The sequence below is a fragment of the Athene noctua genome, chromosome 4, assembly GCF_965140245.1.
Source record: "Athene noctua chromosome 4, bAthNoc1.hap1.1, whole genome shotgun sequence".
NCBI classification, from domain to species: domain Eukaryota; kingdom Metazoa; phylum Chordata; class Aves; order Strigiformes; family Strigidae; genus Athene; species Athene noctua.
In genome coordinates this window covers 44,536,252-44,549,291 of record NC_134040.1, presented here as the reverse complement: position 1 = coordinate 44,549,291, position 13,040 = coordinate 44,536,252, and positions in this window count along the sequence as shown.

Genomic DNA, 13,040 nt, shown 5'->3' with positions numbered 1-13,040 from the left:
CTCAAGCCCTCATTTTTATGGCTTTTTCTACCTTATCATTCCAATTTTCCAATCTTCTTTTTAGAAAGTGATCATCAAAACTGTGAACAAATTTTCTTTAGTGGCTTAATCAGCTCTAGTCTAGAGGTTAAAACACATGTTGACTCAATACTCCTCTGTTTATATAGTTCAGGTTTCTTTATTTACACTTGCCAAAGATCAAGCTCAATTTAAATTACCTGCATACTCTGACACCTAATGTCTTTCTACCGCTGCTTTTAAAGACATAGTCTCCCACTGTACAGGTCTATAGTGACCTGTATATGTGTGTCTGTGCAAACACCACTATGCCGGTCAGTAGGGATTAATATTTACAGATCACCCATGAAAATGCTGAAATCCATTGGACTATGTTTGTCATGGGACACCACTAGAAACCTTTCATTCAGTGACTATTCCTCATTGAGAAAATATTTTAAGATAGATTTTAATCCATTGATTGGTATCTCACTGATATGGGATAGTGCTAAACAAATTAGAAGTCCATGTCTTATAGAAATCTAAGATTATTGCATCTGTGCTGTTGCTTTCATTAACAAAATAAATAATCTCCTCAAAAGATTGAATGGGACAAGGTATGTTTGACAAGATCTACTTTCCATAAAAACATGTTGACTGGCAGTAATTATGTTCCTATCCTTGAGTTCTTTATCAATTCAATCCATTATTGGTTTTCCATTATTTTGCCTCAAATAGATGTCATGCTAACCAGCCTGTAATTACCTGGGTCATCCAGCTTGCCCTTTGTGGGTACTGGCAAATCATTATCAATCTTCCAGTCTTCTTGAATTTCCCCATTATTAAAATATTTATTAAAAATTAACTTAATCAGGCCAGACATATAGTCAGACAGCTCTTCTAGGAATCTGTGCCTATTACCTTGGTCAATTGTTTCTAAAGTGTTTATAGCTAGCTGATGCCACTTAGTATCTTCCCTGCCATGAACTTCATCCAGTAATATGTTGTGGGTTTTTATGTTGGCTTTTTTGGTTGTTCGTTTGTTTCCTGTGAGGCTTCTGCTGTTTCTGCCTTGGTATTAATGTTTTAAGCATTCTTAAGTATGATTGACCATGATCTCAGCACTAGGACTTTTTGTTACCGATGCATTAAAAACCACTTGTTATCCTCAAAACTGCCATCATTAATTTTTAAGCTTTCTTCAACCGTTTTCTGCACTGTGCAACTCCCAATTTTTATGGGAATTATGCATTTTTTTCCATGAGTTATGTACTGTAATCTTTCTCTTTGATTGCTGTCTTAATTTTGACCCAGCTGGTGGTTTAATCGAGTTATTGTCTTTCTTTGGATATGGTTTTGTGGCCTTTTCCCATATGATAAACTTTTTCCTATATAGTTTGATTAATTTTTTTACTTTGTAATTTCTCTTCTCAATCAGTTTAGCTTATTTTTTTCGGGAAGTGAGCTGGTTTGAAGCAATAGACTATATATGTCTGAATAACCATGTCACTCCAACCAGTCCTGCTTGCCATGCAATATACTTTAGCCACGTAGGCTGGACCTTGTGCTAGTTAACTCAGCTTGCCACAGGTGATTCTGAATGGACTAGTAGCTCTGGAAATAGACGTGCACAAAAGTATCTCGAGATAATTTCTTCTGATCTATGCTTCTCAGAATGCTTGTTTCTGGAAGTAAAGAATCTTTCTCATCACAGTGTCAAATAGCATGAAGTAATGTAGCTGAAAACAACAATCTGCTACCAATTTATGATGATCATGTCAGGTTTTTTTTCACAAAGTTGAAACTTTTTCAGACCATCGGAGTGGTAATAGCTCTTGTTGCAAAGAAAGTATTTGTTTAAAACAGTTTAAGTCAGTGTTAGCTTGGGGCTGGTGGAAGTGAGCATATTGGTTTAAGGGTACAATAATAGAATAATATAATCATTCGGGTTGGAAAAGACCCTTGGGATCACTGAGTCCATCCATCAGCCCTACTCTACAAAGTTCCCCCCTACACCATATCCACCCATAAGAAGATCAAGAAATTTTCAACAACTGAGTCTTAAAATGGTAATGTTGTAACACTACCCATGACTTCCAAGAGGCAGAAAACACTGTTTTCAAGAGTGCTATGTGCAGTAGCTCACACTTCATATCTGGATTATTTTAATGGGGTTGTTTTCAGAGATGAATGCCTATCATGGCATTAAGTGAGTTTTTATAATAATAACTCTTGTTTGTAGTGCTACTGCACATGTGTATGTGAGTGATGGTAAATCATTATGTCTTCACCTACCTCCAACATTAATATGAGATACAAACAAATGGTTGTTTGTAATAAAAAGAAATAACTCATTAGATAGCTTCCAGAGGATGTGCAGCTCTTCTGGTTACTGGCTTTGGTTAACGAAATAAAATTGACAAAGGAAAGCCCAGAAAAGATTTATCGTTACATAAATCTTAGGTATATTTTGTACATCCTTGGAACAACAGATCTTTAGACATTAGATTTAAATAGATTTACAGGAGTCAAAGGTCATAGTTCCTGAAAACAGAGGAAACTATGCATAGAGATCATGTTTATTTTCAGTCTCTTAAAAAAATCAAATGAAACCATTCAGTGTATAAAGCAGAAGCACTTTGTTATGAGTAGCAGAACCAAGGACTGCGGATATTTTAATCTCCCTGGTTACCATGTGTAACAAAAACAGATGTAGAATAACTTGTGGCTTTTTTTCATCATTACTTGCCTTAACAGATTTTTTTTTTTTTATATTGCAGTTTGTTTAAATAAATACAGTAATTCTCTGGGAACATCTGCCCATACAGTATGCATCAGAAAAACCCACAGCAGATTGGAAGAGGAGGCAATATGCAGTGGCCTCTGAGGAGGGAGCCTGGTAATAGATCTGTACCACCTTCCTGAATGAGTGACAGCTTTAATGACATGGTTTTATTGCAGGATAGATGAAGATAGATTTACAGGATGGATGAAAACCCAGTACTGAGACATTTTTCCACAGATTGAATGCCAAAAATTTAATTTTAAATAACCCATTTTTAAATTATAAACAGTTTTAAATGTAGATTATTTTCCTGAATTGTTGAATACAAAATGTCATCATTATTTAAGGCTGAAGCACAGAATTATTTAAATCCCCTTTCTGACTAGACTGCTTTGGACAGGGTGCACAGCAGAGTCTGGGTCATTGTTACTTGCCCGATGACTTCAGTATTTTTCCGTATAGGACTATCCAGGATCATATTTATCCTTTCCATCCGTTTTAATCTAAATCTTGATCTCTACAATAAGTACCATTTGTCAGAGCTTTTCTAGCTTTATTTTTTAGGTTTAACTAGTTCGTGGTCCTGCATTTACTACAAAGAAACATTTTGGTGCCCTTACAGCTCTGCCCTTGGTAGTGAATTATGTAGCTGTTGTTAATAATGCTTATGTATCATACTTAGCATTCCCTTATTTTTCCTGCTACAGGACAGTGGCTGGAAATGTCACTAACCAGACATAGGTTAGTTTGTGGACTTCCATCTCAGCTTCCCTAGAAGGCTTTGAGCAGTCTAACTCTTTTATCTGAGTGACTGAGGAATTAGGTCATTTGGCTTACATTTTGATGTCAATTGTTGTATCTGTGGTTCATCGACTTGTAAGGTAATGGATTCCTCCCACCAAACAGTTGCTTTTGGGAGCATATTGGTGTGTAACCTAAGGTACTAATGTATTTATTTATTTGTGGGGCTCTTATCAGAATAAGGGCTAGGTGCTTATTTACACAGTAAATAGGATCAATTGCACTGGAGTTGCTGCAGCTGCTCAGCTCTGTTCTGAATACACTTGTGAGTGGAAGTATTCATATCCTCTGAGTGCTCTGGGTATAATGGACAAAAAGGAGGCTGAAATACCTGGAGATTGTAACAGGCAGAGGAGAAAACACAAATGGAAGGAGTGTGAATAGAAAGGAAAAGAGGAATGATCACAGTGTTCATAAATTGTGTTCCGGTAATGGTAGGAATACACAAATCTGCATGGTTTTAGATTGGGAAGCACAGAAAGTGCAGTGGCTCCTAGACAGGCCTGAAAAACAAGCCTTATGAAAAGGCTTATGCTTAGCACTTCTGCTACTTAGGCATTAAGGAAAGGTGGTGTCTTTTTCTTCCACTGACATGGATATAATGGAACTTCTACCATATAGGCGGTGCTTAATACAACTTCAAAGGCGGTATTCACGGGTTCTTTGTATGGCCTGATTTTAGTCACCCAAGTCAGATGCTGATTTAGAAACTTAATTTCCCAGGTTTCCAGTGTATCCAACAGGAAGAAAGGCTAACATCAGTAGCAAAAATGGCCTGTGCTTTCCTATGCTCATATCTTTCAATTATTTTGCTAGACTTTGTCAGAGTGTCTCCTTTCAGCTTCAATTAGGAGAGTTTTGTGTTTGAACAATATATCAAACATATAATGTGCAGTTGATATTTAGAAACAAATCCTTCAGTTCAATTAGGCTTTTGAAATAATGTGTTCTGAAGCATCTTGTCCTGAATTTTCCTTTCTTTTTACTCTCTCTGTCAAGCTTTCTGAAGTATTTATGAGATGTCTGTCCCAAAAGCTGGCTGTAGAATACTTTCGGACAGAGGGCTTCCCTAGAGGCACAAGTCAGTGTTTGTGCACAGGCCAACAATCAACAATTTCATTCTCTGAGTCTGCTGAGTTTTTATTATCGTGATTGGCAAAGTTCATCTCTGGATCAGTCACTAGCCAGCACTGCTGTCGTGTAAGCAGTAGGTCTCACAGCAGCTAGCAAGGCTTGTACCTGTGTACTGTCATGAAGAAAAACCTTTGCTTTAGTAATATACCCACCAGTTCCCAGCTCTCACTGATTGCTAAGAATTAGGTCTCTCGTTGCTGGAGTAAAGTGAGGGTAGGAGGTTAGGCACTGGGCATTGTGGAGAGTGTTTAAAGCACTGTACAAAGCCAGATTTAACTGCTCTCAGTCAGTCTAAGCTGACCCTATAGGTATACCCAGGGCACATTCATAAAGAACAAAAGGTCAGAGTGTCAAAGACTCAGAATAATCAGCCAACTAAATGAATGGAAAAAAAATACTGGTTCCTTTTTTCCCCTTCACTTGGGGATTGGATATTTGCCACCAAGCTTCAGACATAATTAAAGCAGGGGCCTTGTTCACAGCAGGTACAGCAGAATACCTTCTTTCATAGCTGCTCGACTACAATAATACTGTTTTTCTTGCATCAGAATGATTGTTTTGTTCAAATACTTCTCTGGGGCATAGCTCTTCCTACAATTTGTGGAGAAACTCACGATTCCAATTCAGGTCATCTTTCTCTCCTTCCTTCCAGGCTATGCTTGGGTAGCAGAGGGTACCTTCCAGGCTAGCAGAGAACCTCCCTGATCAACAAGGAGACAGACACTGGAAAGACATGATTCCACAGACACAGCTATTGGCAAAGTAACTGGTAATGATGTAAAGGACTGAGTTAATCAGACTATACATTTTGCTTTTGAAAGACAGTGAAAAGTCTATGAGGTAGAGAGGGATGGTATCTGCGTTGGTGTGTCTAAACATGTCCTATATCATTAGAACAATGAAGATGCGAATAGTTCGGTGTCTGCAGAGAGATGTAATCAGTTCCTGTATATAGTGTAGCTATTGGATGTCACATTTCCACTTGAATGGTGTCTTGTAGGACACCTCCAAATATGATGCAGTTATGAAATAGGTAAAATATAGAAAAGAATATTATAAAATCAGTCACTCTAAATGTTTTGGGGTTTTTTGTCTAGTGCAGTTTACCTGTGTGTTATGTGGAAGAGATGTGTCATCCAGAAAAGGACTTGAGGATTTTCTGCAAAGCTTTCAGAAAACTGTGCTTTCCCTTTATGATTGTGGATCAGGTGGGAAAGTCAGTCTCTGAGGATGGTGGTGGAAAGATTATGTTTGTACTTAAATTTTATGCACAGAACTTGGTCTCTTTCCTTAAAAAGCTACCTTACAATGCTGCTATTTTTTGAATATATCTTCTAAATTTTGAGGAATCCACTCTGAACTGTTTCAGCTGAGCATAGTGGACTTAAGAGTATTTTACTGTTTATAAATCCAGCTGGTTTCCAAATGTTCTGGGGTCTAGTCTAGCCTTCTAATATAATTATGAAAAAAAGGTCAGGCTAAATGTCAGGTGTTGACAAAGTACTGATTGTTTCCACTTTGCAGGCTTCATAAATGTCAAGAGAAAAGAACTCTGCTGTCTTGCCTTATTAGAAAAGAATTTAGTGAATGTAATGCGTCTGAAGAGTATTAGTGTGGCAGCACGGCAGTCTCAGTCTCCTTCTGTATCAGGTAGCTCATGGACGACTGGATGGATATATAGGTTTCTTCATTTTGACTTTATACTGTATAACCAAAGTCACTCAGAGAAGTTGGTTATGTAACTCAAAATCTCTTTCATTCTCATTCTCATTTTCCACTTCACATTTTAGCCTTTCTCTAGAAGTTACCCACTACTCTTTGTTGGTTTTGTTTTCTGTCATTGTTGTATGTTTTTCCTTTAATTTGCTTGAACAAATACGCCTTGAAACATCATCTTCAGTACTCCTTGCCAATATGGTTAGAATCGCCATCACCCTGAACTCAACTTTTCCTGTTTCTACTAGTTAATACCTATAGTAACAAGATACTTGTTCCCAGTAAGAATATCCCTAAATATTCTTGATCATCCTCATCAGTCATTAGGTGGAACCCATCAAGTAAATACTTGGCACTCAATTCAGAACTCTTGTTTGTCCAACAGTCTGAACAAGTAGTAAAAGGGATATTGAAGAAAATGAAATACAGTACAGTAACTGCTCTGGAGAATTGCAATATGTGGTTGCAGCATGTCACTTTTTATTTAACTGAATGGGAGCATTATTTGATAGTTCAAAGCCCGAGAGAGGGATAAGAGAGCATTTCTTTAGAACTGTGGTCCAGTGTTTCAGGTGAGGCCCAGAAAGCTACAACAATATCATTGCAACCAACTAATTATCTTCTGACTGTTCAGGAAACTCCAGTGGTAGAAAGTGTAATAGAACAAAGAAACATACAAAGAGTTGCAGTGACATGTTTTGGGCTCTATTTAGTTGCTGAATGGTGTAATGTGAGACATTTTTATACAAGATATTTCTGTTGGGTTGGGATGTGGGAGATCTGTGCTCTTATGGAGACAAAGTTGGAAGCCAGGTGGGAATATCAAGTATCTCTAAATGCTGCTTATGTTTATACAACAGAATAAAGTCCATAAAGACCCTTCTAACTGTTTCTACTGCCTCTTGCTGACATGCAACTATGGCCCTGCAGTCATTCTTGAGTTGCACCACAGCTTTGATCATGGGGCCCTGTCTCGTACTAAGCACTAAGCACTATCTTAGTAAACCTGGTTGAACCAGCTCCTAGACTTAGCCCTATTTCGGCCTCCTACCTCCTCTTCCTTTCTAAATGGCTAGGTTTTACTTGCAACAACCTGATAAACTATTTGTCCTGAAATGGAAGTCCAGTTTCCTGTTCTTTCCTTCCCGTATCCATAGGCCCTTTGCTTCCTATCAGCTGAAGCATCACAGTCCATGTTTGGACCTAATAGATCCGGTTAAGCAATCTATATACATAAATGTTTACATATGACTTCAATAAGTGATAGCTGAGAATACTGAATACTTTTATTGAGAAGTGTATCTGATGTCTATTATAAAATTAATAACACTAGCAGGATTAGGTAAGGACATTTTTTAGGTTATAAGGTAATAAATAATGACTCTGACCTCTCAGTGTCACGTTCTTTCCTATCCTGCATGAATACACTTTGAAATTAAGATTAATGCTGAGGATAAATTTGTGAGTATTTGTGAAATTCTAGTTTCCACATGTAGTATCAGCACACAAAGAGGTATTGGGGCTGTCCCATTCAGGCCAATAGAGAGTTTCAGGTGACTAACAGTATTCCTACACACTTGCAGGACTATCTCAGAAGCTATAAAAGACAATTTTTAAAATAGTTTATTTAAAAACAAAATAGTATTGGGATAAAACAGAATAGTTGTGCCACTATGAATTAATTTAGAGTACATCATTTGTCTTTTAATGTATTCTGCTCAAATTTGCCTGTTTAAATCTCGGGCCAAGGAAAAGTAGGCAAAATGTTCTCTTCTGGCAGAAAGCTGTCTCTGCATCTTAAACACATACATTAAAGGTAGCTACCAGGGACTGCTCTTTCTATACCTGTAATAGTGTGCCAATCCTTTGTGTGACATCTTTGTCTGTCACTGTTCAGTATGGCACAAAAAGGAATGGATAACATAGATTGCTCTTGATCTGGGAAACTGGTGGCTGCCTAGAACATAGGAGATTTTTTCCGTGCCACTTGGGAGACTACAAAAGGCATTCATTTCAAAAGTAGACCGGGGTAATTACCACTACATTTATGTTAGAGGTTAACATTAGTGTTATTTCCTCTATTGCCTGGTTTTACAGAATGTTATGCCCCACTGCTTTTATTAGATCCAAGCAAAGGATGAAATAAGTGTTATTAACCTCTAACACTTGAAAAAATTTGTCTTAAGAAAAACAGAGACAAAGCTGGGCAGTTATTTTTCCCTGCAAGTTGGGTGAGGTGCCATAAAACTTTGCAAACTTAACAGTTATTTCATAATGTAGCCATGAAAAAAAAGGAAAAAAAGATGGGAAACAAAGTAAGAAAACAAGTCAGTAAAATGCTTGCAGCTTTTCTTGACTCATTGAAAATTTACATAATATAGAACAATAGAAGGTTTTTACGGAGCATGAGGTCATCTGAATTAAAGAAACACTAATGTGAGTCTTAAACATAAAATGTTAACCTACTATATTTCATTGACATCATATTTGAGAGTTGAAAACATTGTAGACGCTTTACTTTGTGGTTGCACACAGGACCTCAAACAACGCTAGTTTAAACAATTCCAAGCCCCATGTGCTTAATATAGTTAGTGACTGGTTACAGCATCACCAGAAATAAGAGCTGAAGAGGTTCCCACACAATACAGATTTAGCATGAGTGCATATCCTGTCCCTGTTAGACAGAGAAATATCCAGAGGATAAAATCAGAAGAAATATGGCTGAATATACTGGGATATGAATTCCTGAGGTCACTTCCTAGGCTAGTCACAAACCTCACATATTTATGGCCATGGACGCACAGCACCCTATTCTTGCTCCTCACCTGAAGAGTTCAAATAATGGTGTTACCATACTGTTCTGATGTTAATTTGATGAATAATGGGAATTAGGGAAATTGAAGACTAACATACAGGGTTTGTAAAAGTGCCTATGACCATGGACTTTTCTGAGCCCCGTTGTCCTATGAGTTAAAATATGGTAGAAAGTTATGACTACAGTGTTGGATGTAAAATTTTCCTCAATTTAAAATTATTTTAAGGTCTTCAAATTGATTTTTAACTGCAGCTAAAAGTAAATAAAATCTTTATTTTTAAATTGCTTTATTTCTGTTTTGTCTTTGTCCATTTGCCAGCACAGCCTTTGCTAACTTTAAAAAGAGTTAGGCACCTCCTCCACGCCCCAGTTAGGACTGCAGATTTGGACATGGTTTGACTTTAAACTTATGGTTAAATTCTAATTTCTACCATCTGAGTTAAATGTATACCTAAGTTCTCTTTGAAATACTGTTTTTTATCAATACTGTTTCTTTATTTCTTACTAAGAATTTTTCGTACCTGAGGAACAGTGAGGAGGAATAAAAAAAGTTTTGCAGGGGAAAAAAAGCATTGTTTTAAGGCCACAAACATTGTCAGGAAGAAGTAGAAACAAGTGAACAGATGTATCAGAGAACTTTAATTTATTAAACACACACATGCACACCAACCAACTAAATTCTAAATTACTGGGTTTTTTTCTAAAAGCTGATATAATCTGCCTTACAGAGCTATCCCAGTACTCTACATTTTTGGAAACTGAACTGATGATCTCATTGGTCTTTCCTATCCATAATTACCACAAGGTTATATTTTATTCTGTATTGGAACTTTTTAAAACGTTAAAACTAATTGCTGGTGATAAGGGTATGTGTCATTGCTTGAAATGAAAAATCTACTTTAGATCCATGTGAAAAAAAAAGAAAAAAAAAAGAATGCTTTTAAAGGTGACATTAAAGGATTCTGTAAGATTCTTGTAGTATAATTTCTGTGGGGAGCAATTATGGTAGAGAGCACACCCTTGAAACACGTATTATTGTCCTTTAATATTGCTGAAGTTCAGACAGTAAGTACTGTCATTTTCTAAACATCTAAAATATTCAGTGACCCAACTAATTTACTTTCAGACTATTCAGTTTTTACTTACTTTGTTAACTATCTCTTCAGTAGCTTAATTGAGTATTTTAAGCCTATAAATTACCCTTCAACACTTCTGACTGGAAGCTCAGTCAGTATCCAAAACAAGCTTGTCATTAATGAACACTTTCTCAAACAAAAGAAAGGAAAGCAGCAGATCTGAATTGTAGACATTGTTTGGTTCCCTTATTCTAAACACATTAGTACACTGTATTTCCCCACTTATATAGGCTTTTGTACGGTGAGCATGTGACTGTTTAAATGTCCCAGCAGGGCATCTAGAGACTGCAAAAAGGAAAAAAAAAAAAAAAAAAAGAAGAAAGAAAAAGAAAAGAAAATTGTTTGGAACAATTTGCATTAGTTCAAGGGCAATGTTAAGCATTTTACAGCTGGTTTATTGCTATTCTTGTGCTGTTTAAACTGTCTTTCATGTCAAAAGTCCTTTCCTGCTTACAAATCATCAGGAAGAATTGCGGCCACCACGCTGTTCGCCTAAGCTCCTCCAGGGGTTCTGGCCCTTTGATCACAGATATCGTTTGCAATCGAGTTAAAAATAGGGGGCTGCTGAGATAAGCCGAAGCTCTGACAGGAGAGCAGCTTTCCTTTTTCTTTTGGACTTTGTTCACTCCTTCTGTGGTATGGGAACAAGTAATCTTGGCACAGAAGGAGTAGTGTTATGGCTTTAGGAGATGCGTTTGAAGGAGTCGGGGAGGTCATTAAAGAGCTCAGCCCCTTGCGAGCGCAGGCCAGCTTTGCAAGATCCGTGGGTTCAAAAGCAGGCTTGTAAACTAGAGCCTTAGTATATAAAATTAACAAATGTAAGCCTGCATCCGTCTTTGAGGCAGATTCATCTCAATGTCAAGATTTTAGCACTTCTCAGCTCTCTTTAGTGAGGAGAATTTAAAACTGGAGATCACTTCCTCACTAATTCCATTAAATCATCAAATAACCCTGTGCTTATTCAAGTTGATAGAAGATTTTGGTTGACATTGGTGGGCATTAGATCAAGTTTGAAGTAAGTGGCTCTTATAAATCTCCAGAATAGTGCATGTACTTTTCTGCTGTAGGTCGAACAGGGAAAAGTTATCCTAGACAGTGTCTGTATGTGGAACCTGCAGAAGAGAGGACTGCACTGCAAGTGAGGTTAATAATGTCTCGTGAAAGTAAATGAATTTTATTTTGGGGTCATTGTATTTTTAAATTCTACTAACACCGTCTTTTGGAAACATCCAGGATTAAGGTAGAGATGTCTTTAAATTATACTGAAAATTTCTCACTTAAAAAAAAATCCAAATAATGTAAAATGTAGTCCACACAGAGACTGCACAGCCCACATACAGACTACCTTTATTAATGTTATTTACTTGTTAGAGAAGGGGAGACAGAAGATATGTAGAAAACACAGTGTTGTTACAGCCATGATGTTTAAAGAATATTGGGGAGGAACTATTAGAAGGGAGAAGCAGATTGTATTAGTTGGATAGATTTATTCAGGGGAAAAAATCCTCATGAGATCTTAAGACAGGCTTTTGTGCCTGGAAGGTTGGTTTTTTCCAACATAGCAATTGGTATAATGGAAGATGTTACTCTCCTCGTAAACTGTTTCTTGTTTATAGCAAGGACTTACATGACCTATGAAATAGGCTATAGATACGATTGTGCTGAATTTTGGATTCACTTATGCACTGATAAGCAATGTAAGAGAAACTCGCTGTTGTCTGACTAAAAGTAATCACTGCATGTTCTTGTTCTCCAAAACAAATGGGGCTGGTGGTAGTTAGATATGTGGTTTTTGCTGTACAGCATAGGAGCTGTAATCTGACTTAGTTAAGCAATTTCATAAGAACATGATATTTTCTGAAATCAGGAAAAGGTGAAGTTGGAGAGAAAGGTAAATCAGACTTGAATTTTATGTGCAGTTGTTCAGCTGTTACAGAGCAGCAAGATTAACAGGTCAGAACTTTTACTGCTGAGTTTTGCATTTGGGAGTATTTTAGTCATATAAGTACTACTGGTAATAAAAATAATCACTGGAAACTTTGTGAGGAAAAAGTTGGGTTTAGTGTTTTTTCCCCCCTTTTTCTTTTTGGAAACGTAGATATTTTTTTCTGGATACTTTCACTAGTATATATCTTGACAGAAAAATTATCAAATGGCACAACAAAAGATAATTTTTTTTTCCACATGTTCCAACCATTTGCTTAAGATCTAAAAAATAAAAGGAGAGCCTTTATAATTTATCAAAAAATACAAGAAATATCAGTGTTGATATCTCAGATTCAGTAGTCACCATGAAGGACAGTTCTTGAGCTCTGCCTTATTTTGTGCTCTTTCTGTTACCCTGTAGACTATTGAATTGCTAGATACTCTTTACAAAGCTCATTTTCTCTATCACTTTTTGGTTTTTTAATTGGCTATTATTGACTACAAAGCACACTACAAGCCTGTGATCTCATAAACTCATATGTACTGGAAAAAATGCAAGTCAATGGGAATAGCTTTTAAAAATTGTCAGGAGAAAGAAATGCCATTATTTAAAAAAAAAAAATCCCCAGTGAAAAGAACAGAACATGCTCTGACGTACATGCAAATATCCCACCTTGTGAAACTTTGGTGGAAAATTAGTCCGAGAGCCCCAAGAACAGAAGTGACACAT